We start from the raw sequence: 14,274 nt of genomic DNA on the forward strand, positions 1-14,274 counted from the left end.
AAGAGCATATGTTTTCTGAAATGTCATAACAGCAACACTTCCAAATTGTAATTTTGATGTGGATAAAGTTAGTAGCCCCATCGGCTAACAGAGGGTTACCGGGTGGCATTCCACCACGGCTAACTTTTGACTGGGAGTACCAAACTGGGTCATGTAAGGTATCAAATAAATTGTGGCATTAAATGCGACCTGATGGCCAGGTCGAAATGAATGTCACTATTAAAGGTAGGCAACATTTAGAAAGTTGCCACTCTGTGCTCAGCTCGTCTTGTAGCCTCACAAAGGCACACACATGCAGACAGCTTTCTGACCACCTGGAAAGATGTGTGAACAACTCCCAGGCCTAGGAACAAAGTCAGTACTACAGCAGCGAGGCATCCCCTCCTCTGCGAGAATGGCCACTCAGGGGGTTAGCCTAAAGGCGAGCTTCAAAGGGGAAGTCGCCTTTGATGGGCCACCTGGCCCAACACCCCTGAACAGGATGCCTTTTGTTCCCGTAGACAGCATTGAGACAGCGCCAAAAAGGGGAGACTCACCCCCAAACTGGTTTTACCATGTGTATGTAGCCCTCAGTTAGCCAGGTGGGCTACCAAGCTCCTGATGACCGAGAAAGGGTCATGCCATCTCAAAAGGCGCAAGAATGTGGCATTCTGAGATATCCAGTTGCAACACATCACAGGAACTTTGTAACTAAGTAGGAAGGGACCCACTAGACCATTGGCTAGTGACCGTGTGGTCTCCTCTGGGCACTTTCCTGGAATAAATATGGCACTCATGGCACCCTGACCCTGGGTTTGGAGAAAGGACCAAAGAAGGAATACCCAGTTGCCCTTGGACCCATACAAAGAGAGGCTGCACCTGCTGCACTTTGGGCTAGCAAAGTTGGACTGTGCCTACGGCTCTTGACTCAGGATGCCCGACATCTAACAACAGCAGTGATTCTGATGATCAGTCGGCTGTTCTCCTGGAACCAGCTAAAGGGACACAAGAGCTGAGTTTCCCAAATCAAAAAGTTGCTAGCCATCACAAATGTTTTGCCGCTACCAGTCGCCAGGCATCTCCTGGAACCAGCTGAAGGGGAACAAGAGCTGAAGTTGCCCAAGTCACAAAGTTGGTAGCCATAACAAATGTTTTGCCGCTACCAGTCCCCAGACACCCAGAGGGACAAATCTGAGTTAGCCAAATCCTGCACCCCTGTCTGCTGACCACCTGAGTACTAACCAGGACCAGATTTGTCGTACCCAAGGAACACTAGCCCCCAAAAATGGATTTTGCTCCAACCGTGGTGCAGACTGACAAATAGCCCAGCACCTGCTGGCCAGCTACTGCAATGTAGAGGACTTTGAGGGACCTTGAAGTCTGTGGCCAAGTTTGCCCAACTTCACCCGTGGACCAAGGAATCACCAGTGAGGCATCCCTATTGACTGCACTACAACCGGAGCATTCTTATGTCTGCATCCCTCAGCTTCAGGACCACTCTGTTGATGTCTATGGCTGTCGTCCTGTAAAGTTTGGATTTTGCTTTTAAAATGCTCCAGTAGCCAAGTAAGTATCCAAAGTATCGTTTCTGGCCCCTTAGACCTCTGTACTGCGAGGCTTGGTCACCCACCTCATGCCAGAGATGTTGAAATAACTGTTACAAACTTTCCAAAAGTTTCCAAACTTCTTGTTGGCCAATTCTTGTTTACGTTTGACACAAAATGTACTTATTACTTCTAAAATCTGTATCGCCAGATCCATTTGGTGGATTTTGATGCTTAAGGTCTCTAAAAATGTAAAAAAATCTAATCTAGTTTTATAAATTGGTGTCCTGTTTTTTTCATGCTGTGTGACTTATTTATTCCGTTGTTAAGTGCGGTTAAATGCTTTACACATTGTTCCTTTTCTAAGCCTTACTTACCGCAGCCACAGCTACCCAGGGCTGAGCTTAATGTTAAGTAAATGTACCTGACTGGACCCAAGATGATATTTGCGAGTGTACTTCATGGTAAGGCCTGCCAGCCATGCCATATATTACACTAAAATCCTCACACTGAGCAACTGCAAATTCGCTTTCACTACACCATATTTTTCCCATCTGGGTAAAAGGTTTACTTCTGCCCTCATTGGGAGTAAATCTCCTACCTTTTCCAGTGGGGAAAGTGATTAGGTAGTAGTTGGTGACTACCCTCATGCATTTTCCTGGGTCTGAAAAAACTAGTAGGGCATTCCAACCCTAGAACTAACTCTGCTCCTATACTTCCAGGCCCTGTGTGTGGATTTGCAGAAAGATGCCAAAATCAGAGCCATGAATCTAAACACTGATGTGATAGTAAACCTTGAGAGGCTACTGTTAGAGCTATGATATAATGGGCACACCACCACAATTTCTCAGTTTATTGCATGGCACCAAAAATGACAAGCTGATGTTTTTTAAAGGACGAGGGGATTTCTGAAGAATCCGGTTCCCTGGAAAAGAGATTATTTTATACCATAACCCTGGTTTATACTAACATATATCATCGAGAATGGTTGTCCTTTGGCCCTGGTGGATTATCAAATAAAGCTCCTTAACCTAGGAGTACACAATTTCCTTTTGGTCTAGTACTACTAAGGGAGTATCATATTGACTGAGAACGGTTGGAGTCATTCTGAAATGTACATCTACAGGATTGCAGCAGCATTCTGGGGCCGGTGTCACTGGAACATATGCCCTATACAGTGCTTAAGGTAGAGTGCAAGGTGGATCTGCCAGTAATGAAGTCCACAAGGCAGATGTCTGGGTCACACAATCATCAATGGGGTCCCTTGGATCAACAAAGGTCTCCTGTTAATCAAAAAGACTCAACTGACTGACCGTAGGTATCTGAAAGAGTTAAAGGCTGAGATAGATCCAGACCAAAAAAAATCCTCAAGGCCTAGACAGCCACTCTAGATTTTGCAGTAAAAAGACAAAGCCCATAAAAAGTAGAAAGTGAAGGACCCTTTCATGATTTGTGGAACAGCGAGTCCCTGCATAGCAAAACCAAGGCTCCTATAGCTAGAGGGAATGCAGCTTTGTGCCCCACTACCACAGGAACCTGTTACAGTTAGCAAATAGTACCTTGATGCAGCCACTTTATTATGAAGAAAACTGTCAAGAGACTATCTCCTCATTTTTACTGGGTCAGGATATTGCTAAATCTGTACTCAGTGACCAGTGAGACACTGTTGCAAAGAGACAATATCATGCTGTATTTCAACTTGAAAAATATAGTTGGTTGCCCTTCAGTCTTAGTGCAAACTGGATATGCTCTCTCATAGTAAAAACATTACTCCCCAACTGGGGGTGGAAGCTTCTAGATGTTCCCCCTCTGCCTCTTTGGTGTCATATACACTGCAGCATTCCTTTATTATGGTCTTCATGAGTGGGTTCTCAACAGGGATATTGTTTAGAATAGCAGATCAACAGAACAGTGTTTCTGAATGAAGAGGTAACATGCCTGGGTGTTAAATTCAAGACAGATCTCTCCATGTGTGCAGGGGACCCTCAAAGTGCCAGCTCTAAAAGACATGTCTACCAGAGCCCAGGCAGCTGTTGGATGGGGTACTCAGTCACAGAACTCCTTGTTGGTGGTAATCCACCAGTAGTTTCTGGTGTACAGTCACTTGTTGAACACACAGGGTGATGTCTACTGATCCCCTAAGTAAATCCATGCAGTTCTCCACCAAGGGATTCTGCTTCATCTGGCACAAGAGTATGGTTCTAAGAATACATTGGATCCCTCCCAAGATGTGAGTTATACAAGGGTATAATGACGCAGTTCACACCTGGTGGTGGTAGCAGAGAGCTGAAAAGTTCTTCATCGACAAAATCCCCCTCTCTTCTTGACTCCCACCTCAGAAGCGCTACCAACCAAAAATGCCAAAATAAAGAGTTCATTTTCTCATAATGCAGCCATCTCATGGGAATACACATTCGTCCCCTGCCAAGGTAGATGCCCCTAGCGCACCTGGACATTTGCTTGTAAAAATGGAAAACGCTTTTGACAATGAGTGAGCAGAGGCCTTTCAAGTCTAAACGATGGTATGCGTTGGTAGGTAATGTGATTATGCCACAGCACCCAAATCCCATGTAAATAATGCTCCCTGAAGCCAGTACCTTAAGCCACCTGCATACCCTCTGGGACCTCAGATTTCCAGAGTAAGGACCAGAAAATGTCTGCCCTTTCCTAGCTGGTCCAGCTAACCATAGCCACCCTCTTGGACCAATAAACCTTCTCTGCATTGCCTATCCACTGACTTCATCATCCCAGCAAAAGGAAAGCCCTTGCCAATTCTAGTCATAACTGCTTCCTGATATCACTCCCAGTTAACAAATACCTGAGTCGACAGGAGAACTGAACCTGCATTGGGGAAACCAATAGGTTTTGCTTGCATTTTTAGGTACAATCCAGACTTGATGGCTTTGGCAGTGCATCTTAAGAAGACACTGTGGCCCGTATTTATACTTTTATAGCGCTGCATTTGCGTCATTTTTTGACGCAAAAGCAGCGCAAACTTACAAAATACAATTGTATTTTGTAAGTTTGCGCCGCTTTTGCGTCAAAAAGCGGCTCAAATGCAGCGCTAAAAAAAAGTATAAATATGGGCCTGTATGTGCACACATCTTTGTGAAAAAAGCTATATATCCAACAACATGTTATGACAGTGATGGAAAACAATTAAAGGAGCAACTGTGATTAGGTAAAGACATAAAACAACAGTTTAAAATGTCAACATGTCAGAAAAGCAGATATCTGCAGTCTAACAAAATAACTACTTGTAGCTCGATCACCAATACCCAGTACAAGCACTTTTGGAACAATCTGCGAAATCCTATATGCTTGATTGACAACCCAACCTACCAACCTAGCAACGACAAGGCATGAAAAACAGAAGAAAGACAATAACTGAAAGGGGCTGAACCAATGCCATCTCTCTCTCTCTCTCTCTCTATATATATATATATATATATATATATATATATATATATATATATATATATATATATATATATAGAGAGAGAGAGAGACTCGGCTTCGGCTGAGTGTAAAAAAATAAAAAATGAAAGAAAAAGAAAAGGGGGCAGGGTACAATTACCCTAACCCCCTAGCCTTGGTCCAGGGGTCCCCTAGGGATCCCAAAGGGGCTAAAAAGGTTTTTTTTTTTTTAAATCACAGCAAAAATTGTGAATATTTACTGTGTGTTAAAAAAAAAAAAGCAAGTGCGGTCTCCTGCCCTTGCTTTTCATTTTGCCCCTGGGTGGACCATGTCCAGGGGACATTTACAAAATATAGGAGGGGGCACAGGGTCCCACCTCCTCTGGCTTATCAGACCACCACCTCCCCTGGGCAAGCAATTTAAAATGAATGGGGGGGCCCGTGGACCCCCCAGACCCCAGGGACCACCACCTCCCGGGGCCTAATTTGATGAATTACATGAGGGGGGCATTCAGACCCACCAAGCCCTGGGAATTGCCACCTCCCTGCGGCTACAATATCTAATCAGGAGGGGGTCCATCATGGCCCCACCTCCTTGGGGCCAAATTGAAACGAAGGAGGGGGTCCTAGCAGCCCCCCTTCTGGAGCCATACATAGCCCTGGGTCCACCACCCCCAGGGTCGGCTCCTGCTACCTCCCAAGGTGCCCTCCCTCGGGAGGGCGCTGCTTGCTTTTGCTTGGGGGGAGCTGACAGCTCCCCCCAAGCAAAAGCAGATGTAAATTCGCTTTCAGCCAGTGGGAGCTGTCAAACAGTTCCCGCTGACTAAAAGGGGAGTTTTCTTCTCTTTGCCTGCCTACTGTCATACGGGAAGGGAAAGCTATGAAAACATTGCTCCCACAAGCAGGGAGCTGCCATTTAAATCCCACAGGGGGCCTGGAAGCTCCTCCTGCAGTCCTCGAGATTGAAAATAAAAAACAAAAGATCTTTTCAAGGTGGAACTGCAGATCTGCAGTTCCACCTTGAAACGTTATCTGATAAAGACACTCGAGGAACAATACCATTGGCAAACTCACAGACACAGAAGGACACTGGAGACATTACCAAGGCATCTTTAAGCAGCTTTAGTGTACGAGAAGCACTATACATATACCCACGAGTTATCACTTACTAATTAGCCAGTAGAAAGTACTCCTGTTGGGTAGACATTCTGCAAAAAAATGGTGGGCTCTTTTTGGATATATACGAGGGGCAGGATTGATTATGGCATGATGCTCATTTGAAAGAAATCAAACCTCAATGGGCAGCACTTATAGATATAAACAAAGTAGGTGCCCGATGTAAAGGTCCACTTCTTTAAGGTACTAATCATCCTAATTTCTTGTGCATGGTCAAGGCAAAGCAAGTGTTTTTCTTCTGCATTTCCACATTGCAAAGTTATCTTTTCCATGTGGAGGTGTTTTCACCCTTGCTTTTTTTGAGCGCAATATCTCATGTGGTGACTGTGACGAGCAGGTTCTTTCTTGCAAACTGCTGCTGAGACAAAACCCCTCCCATGCCCAGCCAAAGGCAGTGCGTGATGCAGGATTGGGTCCTTATAGGGGGTTGGCTGCAGGTCAGGCCCTGTGGCCAATCCCGCCACGCATGGCTGAAGGCAGTGCATGCGCACGATCAGGTGGTTATAGGGAGTTGAATCCAAGGCCTGACCACAGGCCAGGCCCTGCCGGTCATCCCCGGTGTGAACGGCCTTTGGCCGTGCCCAAAAGTGGTTTGATTAATGTATAGTAATTAAAATGACATTAAAAAACATCATAATTCACTGAAAAACCTACAAAACCATAGAAATTCACCTGCTATAGTTATAGTTATTTCAAGTAATTATAACTTGTGCCCTAAGGAAACAATAACTTGTGCACTCTCCATACACTGCTATTCACCCCAGATATTACAGCACTCGTGACATCTTTTATAACATCATTAATAATATCATTGTAACATTTGTGGTAACATTATTCATAAACAAAACTGTATATGGCAGGAGCGCGAGTTATAGTTACCTTAGGACACAAGTCATAGTTACTTCAAATAACTCTAACTGTAACAGGTGAATTGCTGTGGTTTTGTACTTTGAAAATGTGAGCCTAACTAGAAAGTGCCTATAACTTTTGGTTATAAATATATATATATTCACTGAAAAAGTATATATACTATTTTAAATAATTGATGACATGAATTCTGAGGGAGCTGAAGCTATCTGAGGCCATGGATGTAATTTAGGAGACGCCAGGGATCGCAGCTGTGACACTGGCACTGCCTTTGTGACCCCTGGCCTCAGTGGTGGCAAAATCAGTGCCAGGAAAACTGTGGCAGCTCGTCCTTATGGACGTCGTTTGGGACTCCATTCTTTTTGTTTTCTCTCATTGTTTTTATTACACTTATAGTTAATATTGTTTCGTTATTCACTATTAGTCTAATGGAATAATGGAGTACAATTAGATGGAATATGACCTTCCTTGGCAGCTGAAGCAAGTAAAAAATATTTTAAATGTGTGTTGTGTGCATGCTTGGGGGTTAGTTTGTGTTTACATGAGAGAGAGTGTGTGTGTGAGTGGGAATGTGTGTGTATTTGGGTAGGGATGTGTGTTTGAGTGAAACTGAAGTTCAAAGGGCATGTGATATCAGTTCTGCCTCCCTTGGCATTTTGGTGAATTGATGAACACTTTAACAAAAGGAATTTTGCACCCAAGGGTGATGATCGAGCTTAGTGAGTGCATAGCTGGTGAAAAGCCACCTCAATCCAGGAACATAAGCCTGTATGTTTTTTGCTGCAGGACACACTATGCTAGGGCATCACAGCACATGGTTTGTTACACGGCTACTTGGGCAGAGAATGGGCATTTCGGGGCTGTGGGAAGATTATGTATACCCACCAACAAGTGAATCTGTGGCTATACAAAAAAGTTTTTTTCAGGCCATTCCCACTGTGCAAACAGGCAGATATTTACTCTTGTGAAAGACAGTGTGATACCAGTTTCCAAAAACTTCCAAAAAATTGTGGTAAAGTGGAGGATGGAAGAAAAAACATTTAACCTGCTATGTATATATGAATACCCATGTTCTGAAAATTCCCAGTCCTCAAAACTAATTAACATATGTAATGACATCACAGGAATTGATGCCACACAGACTTTGCCAGTGTCAGTGACAGCACTATGAAGTACCAACAGTAAAATGATTAAGAAAAAAATAATATATATATATATATATATATATATATATATATATATATATACTAATACATAAAAGAACAGCAACATTTTACTAAAGTAGACATGTGCCTTACAAAAGTATTGTATTGCAACATTTATATAGTGTTTACTACTCCTATGTGCTGAATCGCTTACCTACATGAGTGGCATGCCGCTCTGTGTAGGGTGTTTGGTTGGAATGGAGCTGTCTTTGTTTTGATCCTGAGTGAGAAGTGTTTCCACGTTGTGCGTGAACACCACAATGGTGTGGTTATCATGTTAGGGTACGCAGAGATTAGCAGTGTGATGGAAGTAGAGTAGCAGCAGTCTAATGTGCCAAAGAGGCTCCTCAAGACGTACTGAAGGATCAGAGGAAGTGATTTCCTTATGGTGAGATCACCTTCTGAAATCTTTACAACTCCCGGGAGCTGCTCTTCACATAACAAGCCTCTGACTGCAGCCCTATGTAGAGTTAAGTTATTTTCCCCCGATCATGTTTGACATTTAGGCCCTCATTACAACCCTGGCCGTTTGTGTTAAAACGGTAGTAATACTGCAAACAGGCCGGCAGTAAAAAAAAATGGGATCACGACCACGTCGGAAACCGCCAACACAGACAGCCACTTTAACACTCCGACCATCATGGCGGTAGCAACAAACACCGCGGCGGTAACCGCCAACAGCCAGGCAGAAATCAATGTACCGCCCACCCTATCACAACCTGCCCATCCGCCAGATTTTTCGGGGCATTACCAACGCCATCAAAAGCACGGCGGAAACAGTACAGAGAAGGGAAACCACTCACCTCTCATCACTCAACGAAGAACCAGGACGCCATGGAGCCCGAGATGCAGGTCCTCCCCATGCTTGTCTACCTCCTCCTCTACCAGGAGTACAAACGGTGGCGACGACGACCGCAGTGAGTACTTCACCTAGTACACAGGGGAGGTGGGGAGGAAAAAGAGAGTGACACACACATGCAACACGCAACACCCCCACCCCCACCCGCACCTACAACACCATACACACAAACACATGCATGAACATTACATTTACACCCCGTAACCCCCTGGAAGAACGCAAGGACAAAAGGAATAAAGTCAAATCAGTGATATTTTAGAAATGGTCAGATATAAGTAATCATTTTAAAAACAGTATTTACAAAAATATACAATATGTACATAAGGCAGTACATTATCCACTCAAAATTTCAGTGGGCCACTGGGCCAAAACTCATAGGCCAAGCCCACACTTGACTCCTGCCTCAATACGGAGAGAACACTGCTGGGGCATCAGGTCGAAAACACACAGGCATCTCAGGGGGAGGGTGAAGGTGGGTGCACCTCAGACCGAAGATGGTAAAACGCCACTGCTCCTGGAGGGGGCTCCATGCCCACAGCGATGTCCTGGGGAGTGCAAGGCCACAGTGTTTCAAGTGGTTGGGTTGCCCACTGCTTGGTCCTGGGGAGTGAAAAGCTACAGTCTCTCAAGTGGGTGGTTTGCCCACTGTTTGGTCCTGTGGAGTGCAAAGCCACAGTCTCTCAAGTGGGTGGTTTGCCCACTGCTTGGTCCTGGGGAGTGCAAGGCCACCATCTCTCAAGTGGATGCATATCTCCACTGGTTCCGGAGGGGGCTTTGTGCCCAGTGTGCTTCATGCTGCCAAGGATAGGATGAGTGGCTGCCTTCTTCCACTGGTTCTGGAGGGGGCTTTGTGCCAAGTGTGCTTCATCCTGCCAAGGAAAGGGTGAGTGGGTGCCTTCTTCCACTGGTTCTGGAGGGGGCTTTGTTCCCAGTGTGCTTCAACCTGCCAGTGATAGGGTGAGTGGATGCATATCTCCACTGATTCTGGAGGGGGCTTTGTGCCCAGTGGTGCAACTATTGGGGTGTGGCAGTTCACAATCCCTCACCTGGGTGTCTGAGGCACGAGATTTGCAGGGACCAGGTTGCATGATAGTCCATGGAGTCCATCCGCCGACGGCTACGGCTGCAAACTGGTGGTAGTGCCAGTGCTGGCGGGGGTGTTGCCAGTGGTGGAGGGAGGCTCGAGCCCTTCTCCTGCAGCCTCAGATGGCTGCCCACTGGGGATGCTGCTGGTAGTGGTGCTACTGTCAGCGGTGCAGGTGGCAGTGCTTGCGGCGGTGCCTACGGCGGTGCAGGTGACGGTGCTGGCCGTGGTGCCGATGCTGGTGCTGCCAGTGGTGGAGGGAGGCTCCAGCCCTTCTCCTGCAGCCTCGGATGGCTTCCCACTGCTGCTGACAGTAGTGGTGCTTGCGGTGATGCAGGTGGCGGTGCTTGCGGAGGTGCTAGCGGCAGGGCTGCTGGCGGTGCTGGCCGCAGTGCAGGTGGCAGTGCTGGCGGTTGTGCTGGTAGCCACCAGGCCTTCACCTGGTGTTTTGTGCCCCTTCCTCACCTTGGCAGATGGTGGTGTGACCTTGGGTCAGGCAGCTGGAGTCTTTGAGGTGGCCTTGCTGGGTGGTTGTGGCTCCTTCCCCTTGCTGGATGCTGTCCAGGTGGCGGAATGGTGTTGGCCTTGGCAGGGGTTGGTGGCACACTGGGTGGGCTGACGGGTGCCCCCTTTGAGCCTCTGATAGCTGCAGCGGACGTCGACTTGGTGGCTGAGGTGCTGGGCTGGGTTCTGGCCACCCTGGGCTGAGGGGAAAGACGGGGGGAAGGAGAGGGGTAGGAAAGAGGTCGAAGTTGGCCAGGAAAAGCTTCTTAGGGACACTGGGGCAGGAAGACGGAGAGGGTTTGGGAGTGTAGGAAGAGGGAGTGGTTGTAGGAGGTGTCTGTCTGCTGAATTTGGGTGCAGGTGCATGGGCTGGATGCTGTTGTGAGGTGGATGACTGTAGGGTGGGTGGGTGCTTGCATATGTGTACTTTGGGAGGAGGGGTCACAGACAACCTGGGAGAGGACACAGGGGACGTGTGCATGGAAGTGGGGGGTGGTGACTGCCAGTGAGGGGTGTGTTGTGATGGGCGTGCTGGTGATGGAGGTAGTGAATGAGGATGTAGTGCATGCAGGTGTGAGTGGAGACGCTTCTGGGAGGGAGGTGGATGAGGAGGGGGACACAGTCGAGGCAGTGGATGTTGGTGTGTCTGCATGGGAATGGTGCTTGTGTGAGTGCCTGTGAGATGAATTGTGGTGCTTGTGTTTGCCTGAGACACTTTTGTGTGTTGATTTGGGTGAATGCTGGTCTGAAGGTGTGCTTGGGATGGGTTGAGGTTGAGAGGATTGGGACTGGGTAGAGGAAGTTGGAGGAGGGAGGCTAGAGACAGGGACAATGGCTGCCATCAGTGCTGAGGCCAGAGCCCGAAATGCTCTCTGTTGGGCCGCCACGCCAAAGTGAATGCCCTCCAGGTATGCATTTGTTTGTTGCAAATGCCTCTCGACACCCTGGATGGCATTCAGTATGGTTGACTGCCCAACAGTGAGGGATCTCAGGAGGTCAATAGCCTCCTCACTGATGCCAGCAGGGCTGACTGGGGAAGGGCCTGAGGTGCCTGGGGCGAAGGAGATGCCCCCCCTCCTGGGTGAGCGGGCACGGGAAACGCTCTGAGGGGCTGCTGGGAGGGCGGTGCTGGTAGGGAGGTGGTGGCTGTACCTGTTCTTGGGGCGGGCACAGAGGAGTCCCCCACCGCCAGAGAGCTTCCATCGGAGGAGGAGTCGCGGTCTGTGGTGTCCCCTCCTGTCCCCGTCGTGGTGCTCCCCTCACCCTCCGCCCCACAGGTGCCCTCACCGTCAGTGTATTCGGCCTCCAGGCCCATGTGGGATGCAGCTCCCTCCGTTGCCGGTGCCTCTGCTCCTCCGCCGGATGATGCTAATGCACACAAGGACAGGGTGACAAAACAAAAAGGGGGGGAGAGACAGAGGATACACTTGTTCAATGCCAGCAACACCACTACCATTGGCGTACATAACACACAGGAAGCAGCCCTATGCACTAGGCCATGCACTACCAGTTACTAAGACAGTCACCAGCCCATGGGGTACAATGCCTAACGCCATTAGCTGCACACCTGAAACCCACAGGACCCTGCCCAGTAGTAGATGTCCACTAACACTATTGGGGGTGGATTGCTTTAGAGCCTGTCCAACAAGGGACCTACCCTGCCATGTTCGCCCTGGCCTAGGGGCACCCACAGCCCCCATCCCCCACCCAGGTAAACCTTAACGCGCGTACAGTCATGATTCTGAATATGTACTCAACCACTTATGGCTGCTGTGATGCCTTCACGTGCCCATCCAACTCTGGATAGGCCACCGCCAGGATGCGGAACATCATGGGGGTCAGGGTATGATGGGCACCCCTTCCTCGTTGGGAGGCGAGCCCCAGCTGGGCCTCCGCTGTCTTCCTTGCCCAGCGGCGCAGGTCCTCCCACCGTTTGTGGCAGTGAGTGCTCCACCTGTCAAAGACCCCCAGGGTCCGCACCTCCTTGGCGATGGCATGCCAAATACCCTTTTTCTGATGGGCGCTGACCTGCATGGAAAAGACAGCAGAAAAGGGAATTAGTGAACCATCCAGACCGTCACAATCATGGCCCACCAGATTCCTCCCATCCCCTGACACACATACATTGACCGCCATACATGCAGCACTCTGGCCAGGACGCCTCAGCCCCCCCAACATATGGCTTACATACACAGCAATCCATACATTCATGGTCCACGCATCATGCTCACAGTGTACTCACCTGTTTGTCTGGAGGACCGTAGAGTAACGTGTACTGGGGTAGGACCCCATCCACCAGTTTCTCCAACTCCTCCGCAGTGAAGGCTGGGGCCCTTTCCCCAGACATGAGCCATTGTCGCTTCCAGACACAGGTCACAGCAGCACTTGCAGTGTAGGTCCTTTCCTGTTGAAGGTCAGGTAGCAAGTGAGTGAATAGATAGAAAATGGCGGTCACATCCGCGGCGATGCATACCATCACCGCCATTGGCTCCTGGAACCCATAGGGCCCAATGATAACCAATGCGAAGTTGCACGGCGGTTATCGACTGCCAACCGCAACGGCGCACAACGCCGGCGGAATTACCTCATTTCCACTTGTCCCTCCTCACAGGTCAGGCAGCCACCATTTCAGGGGGGCACAGGGCATGGCACCTAACTGCGTCACAGCAGACATTGGCACAGCAACTGACTCTCGGATTCACATACAGGTTCTGTAAAGGAAAAGGTGCATCATTATTTCAATTGATGTGTGAATATGACTGTATGCTCACCGTTTTCCTGCGTAGGCTTCAACCGCTGAGGATGAATATGAGATGGCAACATCCTCTGGTGTACAGACCCCTGTTGGACTTTGCGACTCTGGAGGACAGACACATTATCCTAACATACAGAATTGATTGGGCCACAATCCAAGAACTGTGTGCCCAATTGGAGCCAGACCTGATGTTAGCTATCTGCCAGCCCACAGGTATCCCCCTTCTAGTGCAGGTCCTGTCAGTGCTCCATTTCCTGGCAAGTGGCTCCTTCCAAACAACAGTGGCCATGGCATCAGGGATGTCTCAGCCAATGTTCTCCAACATGTTGATCAGAGTGTCGTCAGCCCTGCTGAAACACATGCGCAGCTACATTGTATTCCCCCAGGTGGGAGATTTGGTCACAGTGAAAGCTGACTTATATGCCCTGGGACATATCCCCAACATCATTGGTGCCATTGATGGTACACATGTAGCATTTGTCCCACCTGGAGAAATGAACAAGTGTTCAGGAATAGAAAAAGCTATCACTCTCTGAATGTACAGATGGTGTGTTTGGCGGAAAAGTACATCTCCCATGTGAATGCCAAGTATCCTGGCTCTGTGCATGATGCCTTTATCTTGAGTAATAGCAGCATCTCAAATGTGATGGGCCAACTCCAGAGGCACCGGGTGTGGCTAATAAGTGAGCCCAAGGTCCCCATCCAGTATAAGTTGGTGTCTGGGTATGGGGTTGTCCCTAAGGGTTAGTGTGTGGCCAACAGGTAACCCTCCATATTTGCAGGTGACTCTGGTTACCCCTGCCTCTCATGGCTACTGACCCCAGTGAGGAATGCCAGGACAAGGGCAGAGGAACATTGCAATGAGGCACATGGGCGAACAAGGA

The sequence above is a fragment of the Pleurodeles waltl genome, chromosome 9 (assembly GCF_031143425.1).
Source record: "Pleurodeles waltl isolate 20211129_DDA chromosome 9, aPleWal1.hap1.20221129, whole genome shotgun sequence".
Classification (NCBI taxonomy): domain Eukaryota; kingdom Metazoa; phylum Chordata; class Amphibia; order Caudata; family Salamandridae; genus Pleurodeles; species Pleurodeles waltl.